This window comes from Stegostoma tigrinum, chromosome 36, assembly GCF_030684315.1.
Source record: "Stegostoma tigrinum isolate sSteTig4 chromosome 36, sSteTig4.hap1, whole genome shotgun sequence".
Lineage (NCBI taxonomy): Eukaryota > Metazoa > Chordata > Chondrichthyes > Orectolobiformes > Stegostomatidae > Stegostoma > Stegostoma tigrinum.
Window position 1 is genome coordinate 9,471,190 of NC_081389.1, and position 14,282 is coordinate 9,485,471.

Consider the following 14,282-nt stretch of genomic DNA (forward strand, 5'->3'; position numbering starts at 1 on the left):
GTGTCTGTCCATTTCACCACATCAGCTGCACAGTTGTTGCAATTTGACTTTTCTGCTGCCTGCAACAGCTGCCTCTGTTAGTCGCACTTAAACCACCAAGCTCCTACACACTTGTCTATTTTAGGTAGTGTTCCTGAAGTCTTAACACCCAAGGGAGCTGCTGGGCTGAGCAGCACTTGCCTCTGGGATTGCCTTCTATGTTCTCCTGTCTGATTCCTTTGTCCATCACTTGCAGCAGCCTGAAATCCCTTCTGGATATTGCATTCCGTGGAACTACACCAAGATGTATTGTAATTGTCAGTAATAACAGACTTGCCAATCTCCCAGCCAGGCTCTGTCATCTCAGTGACCTGTTCGTCTATAAGCTAGCATTGGAAAGATCCAATCTCATTTCTTTAGTCACAGAAAAGCTTGAACCTTTTTTTTTCAAAAGAAAACAAAATGAATGAAATATAATGTACTGAAACTATTTGTGACATATTCTCGTCGGCCTTTAGGTTTGAATTGTTTTGAGATGGTATGTTTGATAAGGAAGATGTACCTGCAAAATCGATACGCTGTTTTTTTTACCGTTTTGCAAGTTTCTATTGGCTTGCTTGACTTCCTATGAGCCAAAGTTTAAATGAAGCGTCACGTATAACTACCATGACAGAATGTATTACTGTATGTAACATAAACAGCTAATTTATCGGCCACAAAAACTATTTTTTGTATTCACAGAAATAAAAAAAAAACAGATTTCAAAGGAAATTCCGAGTCTCAGGCGGGGTTTTCTGCAAGTTAGCGTTGAGAAAGGAAAAGTCACTGCACTATTGCTGGACCACGGGGGCTGCTCTCTGTCATTAGAGAGAGAGAGAGAGAGACTACTGATGGTGGTTTAACTTGAGGGCCACCACACCTCGGGCGAGGGGAGAGGTCGAGAAGGTTGTGACCGTTGCTCAGACCAGTGAGTTTAGGAGTTGGGATGTCATGTTGCAGTCATACAGGACATTAGTGAGCCCACCTTTGGAGTACTGCGCACAGTTCTGGTTGCCGTGCCCACAGGAAGGATATTAGCCAATTGGAAAAGGTACAGAAATGATTAACAAGGATTTTACTGGGACTGGAGGGTTTGAGTTATTTGGATAGGCTGGGACATTTTTCTCTGGAGGTTGAGAGGTGATCTAATAGAAGTTTATAAAACCATGAGGGACATAGATAAAGTCAACAGCAAAGGTTCTTTTTCCCCAAAATAGGGGAGTTCAAAACTAGAGGGCATAATTTTAAGGTGAGAGGAGAAAGATTTAAAAGGAACCCGAGGGGCAACTTTTTCACACACAAGGTGGTTTGTGTGTGGGATGAACTGCCAGAGGAAGTGGCCGTTGCAGAAACAGTTAGAATGTTTAAGACACATTTGAATAGGTATATGAATAGGAAAGGTTGAGAGGGAAATGGGCCAAGAACAGGCAAAGGGGACTAAAATTGTTTCAGATAGTAGGAACCGCAGATGCTGAGATAACAAGGTGTAGAGCTGGATGAACACAGCAGGCCAAGCAGCATCAGAGGAGCAGGAAGGCTGACGTTTCCGGCCTAGGCCCAAAACATCAGCCTTCCTGCTACTCTGATACTGCATTCATCCAGCTCTACACTTTGTTATCAAAGGGGACTAATTTGGTTTTGGAAGCTTGGTCAGCATGGACATGTTGGATCAGAGGGTCAGCTTTCATGCTGTATGTCTTTAGGTAACCTCAGGCAGTGCGCAAGTTGAACCCACAATGGTGGTGTTACTCCCATGTTATGAACTAATCATGCAGCTAATTGAGCCAACTGACCACTGTAGAACCGCCCTTCATTAAGAATTTTGAATTAGCATTGGAATTAGAAGTTAGAATTAGGAATTAGAATTAATTGCCATGTTACTCAAGTACAGGGATAGAGGAGTACGCTGAAAGGTGTATAATGTCACCATTCCTGGTGCCATCTTGGATACAAGGAACCTAGGTACAAAATCTTGGGTTAAAAAGTAGAAAAAGAAATAAGTTAAAAGCTCAATATTACATTCTGCCTGCCCACTCTGACCGAGGCAAATCCTGTGAATCTATTGACCCCGTGCTGTGTCAGCTTCCAGCCTGCCAACATCTTGTTTTAAAATTCTCACCCTGGTTTTCAAACCCCTCCACCGCCATCTCCACCTGGGTCTACAGCCACCATCTGAGCTGGCTGCTCTGCTCTGTTCATTCAGAAGATAACGCCTCAGATGGGAGGCGCCTCTCCCTACAGTGACCCCAGACCTGGGATATGTGATCTCCCATCGGGGTCTGATGATGTGGAGGTGCTGCTGTTGGACTGGGGTGGGCAGGGTCAGAAATTATATGATTTCTGATTATTGTTATAGTCCAACAGGTTTATTTGAATGAAAACACAAGCTTTCAGAGCCCAATGAGGCAGCGAAAGGGTTACGTAGGTAAAGTACATGACCCCCTGTGAAATCAGAAACGGGGCTAACCAACTCTGCCGCAGAAAACAGGTTGAGGCTAAAAATAATGAAGGAATTAGACATAGTTCTTGGGGCTAAAGAGATCAAAGGGCTTGTGGAGAAAGTGGGAACAGAGGACCAAGTTGGATGATCAGCCATCGTCATATTAAATGGTGGAGCAGACTGAAAGGACCAAACAATTTACTCTTGTTCCTGTTTTCTTTGTTTCCAACAGGAATGGTGCCTGAGCTGGGCCAAATTCCTGGGCCCTCCCTCCGCCTCTCGCTTGCAGCATGGAGGGTGCCCCTAATGCCCTCACAGACTGCAGTGATGCCTCTCTATCCCCTCCTCAGCAGCAATGAAGCATAGACAACAGAACTGGAAAGGCACAGAGGGTCAGTTAGCATCCACGGAGCAGGAAAGTCAACATTTCGGGGAAAACCCTTCAGCCTGCTCCCCGGATGCTGTCTGACCTGCTGTGCTTTTCCAGCTGCACATTTATTGACTCCAGCATCCAGCATCTGCGGTCCTTACTGCCTCCAAGGACAGAAAACAGACACTGACCCACAGTGGGCTCTTTCTGAGTCGCACATGAAATATAAATTATTGGACAGTCACATCGCACAGTCAGTCGTGTAACCTTTTGATTGTTCCAGAATAATCTTTGGATCTTTTTTATTTCCCTCAAAATGTGAACATGCAGAAAGAGAGGGAAAGAAGCCTGTGATAAGCCTATTTCTGAACATCAGCCATGTGATGGAAGTTGTGATTGTGTGGAGTGAAGGGTAACAGCTGGCCTGGGAGGACAATTCCCTGCTCTCTTTGGCTGGACATCTGAAAGCCAGCACTTCTGACAAAGCAACAGCCCCTCAGCACTGCACTGTGACTGTCAGCTGCCAAGATAGTCAATGGAATGGTTTAGTGGTTGGGACCAAGTCATTATCATCTCTTTCATTTTGATCATCATCTCCACCGCGCCCCACTCCCCCAACAACCCTTCACTCCATAGTGTGTTGTGTCTCATGGTCCATGTGTCAATGTACCTTTAAGAGATATTGCAATGATCATCATTGTGTTAGAGCACATGACCTGTGGGTGGATAAGTGTCATACTCCATCTTAACCTGGAATCATTTCTGAGCATGGCATGCTACTGAAAGCATGGTAATCTTGCTGTTTACTGTTAGCCTGGACACTTACGTGTTTGGGAATGTAATAGGGCTTAAACCTTCTGCGTCAGGCGTGAAGGAGAGCCGGCCATAAACTGAACGTGGATATTGAATTGAATTAGCTTTATTGTCACATATACTCAAATAAGCACATCAAAAAGTTTACAGTTGCACATTACAGCTCCACCTTAGGTGCGAAGGCACCTAAGTACAGGTACGTAAGATCAAATTCTTAGGATACCGGAAAAATTGGAAAATGTAGAGAAATGAAATAGCCCAGCACTAAAGGAATAAATCAGAAAAATAAAGAAGAAAGAAGTTCGGAATGCCAGCCTTTCTGAGCCAGTCCATGCCAGCACTTAACCTCAAGGGAACCCCCATTGCCTTGTTGCTGCCTGCCCTGGACACACCAATGTCGGGGCTATGTATGTGTGTTATGTCTCACAGTTCATGTGTCAGTGTACCTTTAAGAGACATGACCATAATCACCATTGTATCAGAGTACATGTAGGCTGGATGGATTGGCCGTGCTAAGTTACCGGTAGAATTCAGGGATGTGTAGGTTAGGTGGATTGGCCATGAGTAATACAAGGCTATAGGATAAGGGTATGGGTTTGGGTGGGATGTTCTTCAGAGGGTCGGTGTGGACTTATTGGGCCAAATGGCCTGTTTCCACACAGTAGGGATTCTGTTCTATGTGACCTGTGGTATGAAATTCTCAGACTCCATCTTATCCCAGGATCATTCGAGCATGGCATGCTACTGAAAGCATGCGAATCTAGCAGTTTAATGTCACCCTGGACATGTGTTTATGAACATTGTAACAGTTGTAACAAATACCTTTGGGTTTTTCTGTATCACAATATCCATGTCCAGCTTTTAATAGTATATGGGATGACATATGCATTGGTGCACAAGGTAAAAATCCCCTGTCAAATACACAATGTACATCACTCCAAATCTCTCAAAGCTTTTGATGATATGATCTTGCTAATAATTATCCTAGGCCTGAGGAAGGGTCACTTAACATGAAACGTTAACTCTGATTTCCCTCCACAGATGTTGCCAGCCCTGCTGAGTTTTTCCAGCAATTTCTGTTTTTGCTTCTAATCTCCCTGATTTCTTTTTGAAGAAAACATGCAGTCCAAGTTTTTTTTAGAAAGCTGCATTTATGTAGCATCCCTATGGACCTCAGAATATTCCATGGTGCCATGAAACCTTTGAATTGTGGTCACGGTTGTGATGGAGTAAACACAGCAGCAGAATTGCCACGCAGCAAGATGCTGCAGACAGCCATGCGATAAAAAACTGGATAAACTGGTTTGTGATGTCAGCTGAGAGCCAGAAGACTCTTCAAATAGCAGACGAGGGGAGCCCTTGAGCTGATACAGCAGGTCAGTGTCTTGGTTAATGTATGATCCAAAAGGGAGCACCTTCAACTGTGTAGCAATTTCCTTTATTCATTAATGGGATGAAGATGTGGCTGGCCAGGCAGCATTTATTGCCCATCCCCAATTGTCCAGAGGGCAGTTCAGAGTCAATCACATTGCTGTGGGCCTGGAGTCACATGAGACCAGGTAAGGATGGCATTTTCCTTGCCTAAAGCACGTTAATTTCTGGAGTGGAACTTCAATCTTTTTGACTCTGAGTGTTACCAGTGCAACTGCAGCTAATAGTCCTAAAGTTGATAAAGCCAAAAGTTGTAGATGCCTGAAATCTGAAACAGAAGCAGCCGAAGAAACTCAGAGAAAAAGCAAGGATTGCAGGTGCTGGAAGTCAGAGATGATAAAATGTGGAGATGGAGGAGCAGGAAGGTCGGCAGTTAGCATCAAGGCCCTTCATTGGGACTGGGGAGAGAGATAGGAGCTCTAAACAAATAGTGAGGTGGGTGGGGCTGGGGTAAGGTAGAAAGTCAGCAGATCTGGCTGCACCTGTGGAAAGAAAATAGAGTTAATGGTTTGGCTCTAGTGACCCTTCTTCAGAACTCCAAAAGTCACTTTTCTTTAGAAATAGAATCATTTTTCTTGTCTGTTGCATTGTTTAAGGAAATGTAATAATAAGTGTGATTGGCCAGATGTTGCAGCGATCCTTCAGTTTCTGAGACTTCCTTCGGTTCCACTCTACTCCACTGGGTGGAGCCAGTTCACAACCAGAAATCCCGACAGACCAAGATTGTGATCAGAGTTAATGGGAACTGCAGATGCTGGAGAATCCGAGATAACAAAGTGTGAAGCAGGGTGAACACAGCAGGACAAGCAGCATCTTAGGACCGTAAAAGTTGATGGTTCGGGCTTAGGCCCTTCATCAGAAAAGATTGTTCCAAATGGACCTGTGGGCAGAGGGGATGGATATTAGGATTCAGGAGCAGGAAACTCCAATGAAAACTGGAGTCCAGTTGGATGAGATTCTGTGCCACTTCGAAGTGCACCAGGATGAGACTGAAATCACAAGCTGGTATTTACGGTGGCCCAGTGGTTAACTCTGCTGTATCACAGTGCCAGGGACCTGAGTGCAGTTCCACCCTCAAGTAACTGTCTGTGTGGAGTTTGCACATTCTCCGCCAGGTAACTGTCTGTGTGGATTCCCTCTGGGTGCTCCGATTTCCTCCCACAGTCCAAAGATGTGCAGGTTAGGGTGGATTGGCCATGGGAAATTGGCCCATAGTGTCAAGGAATGTGCAGGCTGTGAGGGTTAGCCATGGGAACTGCAGGGTTACAGGGTAGGGCACCAGTCTGGGTGGGATGCTGTTTGAAGGAATAGTATGGGCTGAATGGCCTGCTTCCACACTGTCAGGATTCTGTTTTTACGGGGAGTGGCAGATTATCAGTCAGCACTCTATTATGAAAGAAGGGAGCTCTGTATTCTCAATAGGCGATTCTGACCCATGACACTGTCAGAAAAATGAGGAGCCAAACAGAAAGCTGCCAGGGAGGGATGGGGACAAACTACAAAAGTCCCCAAGATGCCCAGGGCAGGGAGGGGGCATCTTTGTGGGTCAGGATTGGCTTGGATGTCAGCGAAGGGTAGGGGGAGTGTTTGGGGCTAGGGATGAGTCCCAAAGGGAGACATATTGGAGTGGGAGGTGGTATGGGGAGATGTGTCGGGTCAGACTTTGAGAGTGTGTGGTTCGGGGTATGAGAAGTAAATATGGGGTCAATTGAATACTTATCCAGTAGTTCGACTGTATATGGGATCATAGAATTTTGCAGTGCAGAAGGAGGCTATTCAACCCATCATGGATGGACTGGCTGCTGAAACAGATAACCAGCTAGTCCCGCTCTCTAGCCCTATCGCCGTAGCCCTTTAAATTCATCACTTTGAAATTCTCTCTTGAAACCTTGTATGGAATTACCCATCACCACTCTCCCAGGCAGGACATTCCAAATCCTAACACCCGGAGTAAAGATGTTTCCCCACATCTCCGTCCTAGCTCTCTTGTGTCCCCTCGTTACTGACATGCCAACTAGTGGAAACAGAACATCCTTCTTTACCCTGTCCAAATTATTCAGAATTTTGAGCACTTCAATAAGGTTGCCTCTTAATTTTCTTTGCTTCAAGGAGAGTAAACCCAATCTCTCTAATCTCTCCTTGTAACTAAAGTCTCTTGCCCCTGGTATCATTCTAGTAAATCTCATCGGAATTCTCTTCAGGGCTTTAACATCTTTCTTTAAATAAGATGCCCAGAACTGAACACAAAACTCCAAATGTAAGCCGACCGATGATTTGTAGGTGTAGCCTCACTTCTTTGTTTTTATACTCTATGCCTCTATTTATAAACCCAATGACCCTGTAAGGCTTAATAAGTACTGTTTCAATTTGCCCAGCCACCTTCAGACAATGTTGCATGTGAACCCTGAGGTCTCTCTGCTCCTGTACTCCCCTCAAAGTTGTGCCATTGAGCCTGTATCACCTCTTCCTGTTTCTTCTACCAAAATGCATTACCTCACATTTCTGTGCTTTGAAATTCATCTGCCTGACACCTACCAATTTGGCCAACATGTCCCTATGAAGTCACTCAGTATCATCCTCGCAATTCACTATTCTCCCTCGCTTAGTATCATCTGCACATTTTGAGATTTTGCTCCCTCATTATCCATTTCCAAATTGTTTATACCCCAATGTATTTAATAACTTTGCTGAGTAACAATCTCATTTAATTTCACTGTGGAATTAGAATGACTGGCAAGCAGAAAATCTGACCCAAGTTTACACTGCAGCACTTTGACCTCAGAACCTAGGAGCAATGGGTGACCATTCAGTCCTTCAAATCTGCTCTACCATTCACAAAGGTCCACAAGCACTAGATAACTCCCAGTGAGAGACACTGAGCCCACAGGATATTAACTCCATTAAAATCCGGAACTGTCCTTCAATCACCAGAGGGTTTTGATAACGCGAACATGGAGGAACTGGTGACACGGAAGTCAGAGACAAGAGGACGTGGATTTAAAATAACTTCCAGAGAACCGAGAGGAGGTGATGGGGGGACAATCGTCAATGAGCAAATTGTTGTTGATCTGGAACGCGATGCCTGAAAGGCTGGTGGAAGAAGATCAAACAGTAAATATTGAAAGGGGGAAACTGGATTCTGTTTGCAGGGCTTTAGGGAAACAGGGAGGCACAGTGGGACTAATTAGAAAGCTCATCCAAAAGGGCTATCACAGGCCTCCTGGTCTAAATGGCCTCTCCCTGTGCTGCCAGACTCCATGATTCAAGCTGTTCAGTGAGAATTTCAAATTTATGTGAGATTGGGGATCCTCCCTGGAACCCATTCGGGTCAGACACCAGCTCAGTAGAACATCCTGAGCCAGTGACTCCCCAGTTTCCTCCACAGAGCTACATGTGCGTCAGGTTTATTTCAATGCAAGGTCTCTAAAGGGATCAGGTAGGGGAGTGAGAGCTTGCAAGTACCTTTCACAATGTACAGACTTGTATATACTCAGCCGCCTTAGATGCACTGTTAATCCAGAGCCAGCGAATGTTACATGAAACACTCGGCATGGAGGAACGCTCAGCATTGTAGGAAGACAGTCAATGATTTTCTCCACTCTGCCAGGTCACTGCAGCATTGTGTCAATTGTGTTAATAATGTTTATTTCTAATAATAATCTGTTTGTACAGAACTTGAGTATTGCTGGAAAAAAAGCACATTTTGTTGAAGCTCTTGTACTCATTTGGACATTTACAAGAATATCAGTGTAATGTAAATGCAACATTTATATACAGTGTCAGAGGGGAGCACTGATTGGCTAGCAAGCAGAATCTGGTCAGGCTGAGACCATCAATAATGTACCAGTTAATGATGACTGACAGTTAACTGCCAAGTTTTGGTTGACTTTTAAACCAAGCTGATTGACTGATTGTTCAAAGGATTATGCTGAGAAATGATCCTAGTCTGTTGAGGTGAAAATGGCTCATTTTGTGTGCTTGCTGTTTCTGTCAGCAGGTTACCTTTAGTCTCCTTTTCAAATGGCAAGTTCTCCGTGCAGTTCAGGTATGCGAATACCTCAGCCTGTTCTATCACCATTTTTTCCCGAACACTAGATCAAAATCCTAGAACAAGTTCTCTAACAGCACTGTGAGCACATGGACTGCAGCAGTTAACAACAGCAACTTACCACTGTGTACCTTTACTTTTCACAACATTTGCCTTTAAGAACTCCGTATCCTGGGCGTATACAATATTATGACTCTGCCTGATTGTTAGACTGCTGTAAGATTGCAAGTTGCACACATGTAATCAGTTGGTTATTTAAAATGTCTGCTTCACTGCATATGTGTTTTATTGATTTAAATAAATTCACCCACTGAATTAATCAGTCCCTGATGAGAAATTGATTACTATATCATTAAAATTAACATAACATAGTGAACGGTGTTGGACAGCATGGTGCTATAATACTTCAACAGTTAGCAAGCTGAGTTACAGGTAAAATATAAGGTCAATGGTCTTAAAGCTCATTAAAGTGCATGAGACAGCTCTCAATGCATCTAACCATTACAGTGTCAGCAAGTATTGAAAACATTTGTTGGTAAGTAGATAAATCCTTATCGAGAAATCAGTTTAACTCAGCTGAGAAGAATAAATTGTTTCAGATATGTGACAGATTGATAGTGAAGTCAAAAGCATATTGTCAGAATATCCACATAATTCCTTACTTAAATAGGGACACAGCAGATCTCCTAATAGAATTCAAAATGTTCAAACACCCATTCAGAGGTATGGTTTCTAGATTCAGGTCGGTACGACGCTGAAAAGCAAGATTAAGATTTCCTTAGTAATTGGGAATGAAGTTCTATACAGACTTAACACATCAGGATTAACAGCCAAAGAGCTAAAAGATCCCAGAAGACATGGACCGCATTACAGACCACAATTCAGAGTCAGATTAAACTTCCACATTCATCCCTGGAATTTCCATCATTTAAACAGATGCCAACAATTTTGATAGACTACTTTGTGAGCAGATATTTTCAGATGCGGGAGCCTGTTGTTGAATTAATGATCACATCCACTTCCATGGACGTTTCCTGAAAAATTTATCAAGACAAGCCAAAAACCTTCTGGGTGGAATCTTGGTGGGCCCCAAATGACGTGGGCCCTGGTGTGAAATGTCACAGAATGGTGTGAGAAGTTTAGTGAGGCCAATCCTGATGTCAGGAGTAATTCCCTGCATCTTTTAACTACATTCCAGGTGTTGAGGCAAGATTTCTGTTGGAGTAGTGAATTGCATATGAAGGGGATTATTCCTTATTAACTGCACATCTTGCCTTATCAACATGCTCCTTCAAATCCACCTGCACATTGTGAGCAAATTAAATGCCAAGAACTCTTGACATGGTAAACCATTCTTGAATCTCCTTGTTGGACACCAACTTCTGAGGGCACACTCCATGGACACTGGCCATAGGCACCCCACATCCACAGTCATTGGCATCTTACATGTGCCAGCTTCTGAAGCCTCTCATCCACTTACAGGACCCTTCTGTGCTTCAATGCTGCATTTCGGGCTGACCCAAAGGCAGCAAGCTTATCCTGGTGGTCAGCAAGCCTCAGTCAAGTCAAGGCAGAGAGGGTCTAGTTAGTAAGTCAAGAGCAGGAGCTTGGACATTGTTAGCCACTTTGGGGAGGTCATTGTGAGCATGCTGTCTTCAGAAGGGCCAAAGAACCGGGTATCAGGCAGTGCACCACCCATTTGGATCCTTTCTGCCTTTTGTGGGCTGTTTTCTTCCTGGAATGGAATATCGGAGAGAAGATGGTGGAAGTTAGCCTGGCAGAGTGGAGAAAATCCTTGACCTTCTTCCTACAATCCCAAGCATTCTTCCTGATGGCTGAAGCTTCACTGACAGTGTGGTACCAGGTTGGCACAGAATGGTGTTGTGGCTTCTATTGCTGATCCTGGGCAGGGGAAGAGGGCATCTTGCATCTGCACTGTCACATAGTCATAGAGTTCTATGGCAAGGAAAATGCCCTTCAGCCCATCGAGTCTGCTCCACTGGTAAACTACCACCTAACCATTCCAATCCCATTTGCCAGCGTATCCACCAAGACCACACGATGCCTACTTCCCCTTCTCTGCCTTGTCCGAGTGTCAGGGGCCATGCAGCCCAGCACCAGACTGATACTGTGCTTGCCCAGGGGCATGATGGGTTTTTGAGGTTGGCACTGGTGCCAAGGATGCTGGTCTAGTCCAAGATATCCCAGCAGCAGCAAGTTGGTCCATGAAAGTGAAGTGGTAAACTGGGGCTTGAATGAGAATGCTCTTGGGGACAGGGTAGATAGTTAATGAGGCTTGTTTTAAAAGATACAGTAAGAAGTCACAACTGGTCTCGTGACCAGAAGTTATCCACGAAACTTGATGAAGCTTAACCCAAAAAAAAATCAGTCTAATGTGTGAAAGAGCTGGTAAAGGTTGGAAGTAATTACAAAATGATCTTCGTAGACTAAAGACGTTTACAGGTCCTAAACTCAAACTCCGCAGCTAACACCATCACGAGAACACCCAAACATAGCAAAGGGAGAAGGTCTGGCTGTCTTTAGATACTAAGGTGTTTTTATAATTGTGTAAGGCATGTGACAGAAAAGGTCATTGGTATAGTACTAACACAAAGGCTGAAAAAAGCTGTAAACCTACCCAAACAGATCATGCACACGGGGTATTACAAAGCTCAAATAGAGACCATCTGGTATCCGACCTGCTGAGGTTACAGTGAAGTGAGTGACAAACCAGCATGTGACGATGTACACCATGGGACAAAGACCATCTGAGGTCTTTGCAAAGATTCAAACTCTCTGACCTGGTGAAATTCATTATTGGCTAAGATTGACATAGGGACAAGTTGCCAATATACTGACCCTGCGAATTCTCAAAAAAACATGTCAGGAGAAAACATGTCATGAAGCATGTATTGTGTTTCTCTGGGACAACACACAGCAACTCGCCAATTCCATGTTCAATTTTCTGAGACAATGAGGGCTGATAGGTTACTTAATCGAGCTGCATAAAATTATCAGGGGCCCAGTTACCGCAGAATTTCTGCAGAGCTGAAAGAAGCCATTCAGCCCATCAAGTCAGCACCAACCCTCCAAAAAACATCCCAGCTATACCAATTACACAACTCCACATTTCCCATGGCTAACCCACCCAATCTGTACATCCCTGGACACTGGGCAATTTAGCATGGCCAGCCCACCTAACCTGCACATCCTTGGACTGTGGGAGGAATCCAGTGTATCTGCAGGGAACTCACGAAGACAGGGGGAGGATGTACAAATTCCACACTGATAGTCACCCAAAGCTGGAATTGAACATTGTGAGGCAGCAGCGCTAACCACTAAGCCTCTATGCCATTACATGGTGTCAAAACCCAGGGGTTAATGGTTCTAAGTATAATCAGTTGAAGGATGACAGGCAATTGGACAAGAAATATTTATTCACCCACAAGTTGAGAGAAAGCTGGAAGTAGCTGTTTGAAAAGCTGGTGGAATCCGAAACCCTCAAAGTCGACTGTCATTCTACTTACGGAGATGTGACCCGCAGTGCTATGGACTGAGTGCAGGAAACTAAGGCCTGACTGGACAGCTCTTCATCAACCAACAGTGACATTTTGGGCCAAATGGTCTCTTCTAGTGCAACAGGCATCTTACAATCCTGTGAAATTTATTTGGAGTTGGAAATGAATCTTGAAGTCAGACTGGCTCTTCCACGGGATAAAAATGCCTGAAAAAAGAGGTCAGCTTATGAGGAAATGTAGGCCTATAGGTGTGAGGCTGGAAAAGCGCAGTTGGTCAGACAGCAGCTGGGGAGCAGGCAATTCAATGCTTCAGGCTGAAACTCTGCTGTGCTTTTCCAGCCTCGCTCTGACCGACTCTGGCTTCCAGCATCTGCAAGTCCTTGTTGTCTCTGAGGAAAGGTAGGCCCTTCACCTGTTGGAGTTTAGAAGAATTTGGAGTGATTTTATTGAAACATTTCAGATCCTGAGGAGACCAACTCTGGGAGAGATTAAAACTAGAGGACAAGGAGGCTCTGATTTAAGATGGCGATGAGGATAATTAGTTTTTCTCTCCCACAGAGCGCATTGGAGGTTGGATCATTGAATGTTATAAAGCAGAGGTGGATAGATTTTTCATTAAAAAGGGAGTCACAGTGTATCAGGGGATAGCAGGAATGCACATTTGGACACAAACAAATCAGCCTTGATCTTATTAAATGGCAGTCCAGGCTCAAGGGGCTTGACTTAAAAATTTGTTCAGGGGAACAATTATTAGCAATAATAACCTGTTAGCAACTGTTTGGGTGTGGACAGTTAAGAATCAATCACATTGCTTGTGCGTAGTGATCGGAAACAAGGTTGGCCAGGTGGATCTCAGTAAGTATGAGCTCCCTGCTTTGGGCTGTTAACCTGGCCCAATCAGGGATCCCCAGCTGACAGATGTAAACAGGAGTCTCCCCTTGTCTCCCACCCCCGCTCCCCTCCTCAGGACTGGTTCTGAGCTAGCTGGTCAGAGCCCACTTACTGTGCAGATATAAATGAAGGATGATTCAGCCTCCATGAAGTTATTTCATGGTAGGTCTGCAATGCATGGAGGCCAGATCAGGTAAAGATGGCAGATTTCCTTCTCTAAAGTGACCCAGCTGGAGTGTTTTATTTTCACATCAATCAACATCACTGGAGCTAAGTTTTTATTCCAGATTTTTTTAACAAAATCAAACTCTGTGCTGATTCAGACCATGTCCCCAGAGCATTAATTTCTGACTGTACTAGCCCTGTGACATTTCCTCAAAGGCACAGCCTCCATTCCGCTACACAGTTGGCTCCTTCTGGCATATTCAAACAGATCAAGCCTGAAATTTGTCCGTGTTAACTACCTCCTCTCCCCTGTTGGTGTCTACTGTCCCTCCTCCTTCACGTCACTCCCTCTGCCCCCTGGATGCCCCTTCCCAATAACCCCTGCCATCCCCACCTGCTGGGATCCTCCTGCTTCAATCCCTTCGCCCCCACAACTCCCCCCCTCTGGTGATGCAGAATGAAACTTTGGCCCAAGTGCAATGGAGCTTCTGAATTTCTGTCAGCCCATCCTTTAATTAATACCATATTTGGCCTTTTCTTCTGAGCTCACTGGCTTGCCTGGGTCTGAACAGACAGACCATTAGCTAT

The 14,282-nt window shown here is 44.6% G+C and overlaps 1 long non-coding RNA gene across 1 annotated transcript in view; it reads left to right on the forward strand.

Annotated features, from left to right (window-relative positions):
• Window positions 1-3: 3 nt before the first annotated feature.
• LOC125446710 (uncharacterized) overlaps window positions 4-14,282 on the forward strand; it is a 56,228-nt gene continuing 41,949 nt past the window's right edge. The window contains exon 1 of the long non-coding RNA XR_009442994.1: window positions 4-5,200. This is a non-coding gene — a long non-coding RNA (uncharacterized LOC125446710). The remainder of the gene's footprint in view (window positions 5,201-14,282) is intronic.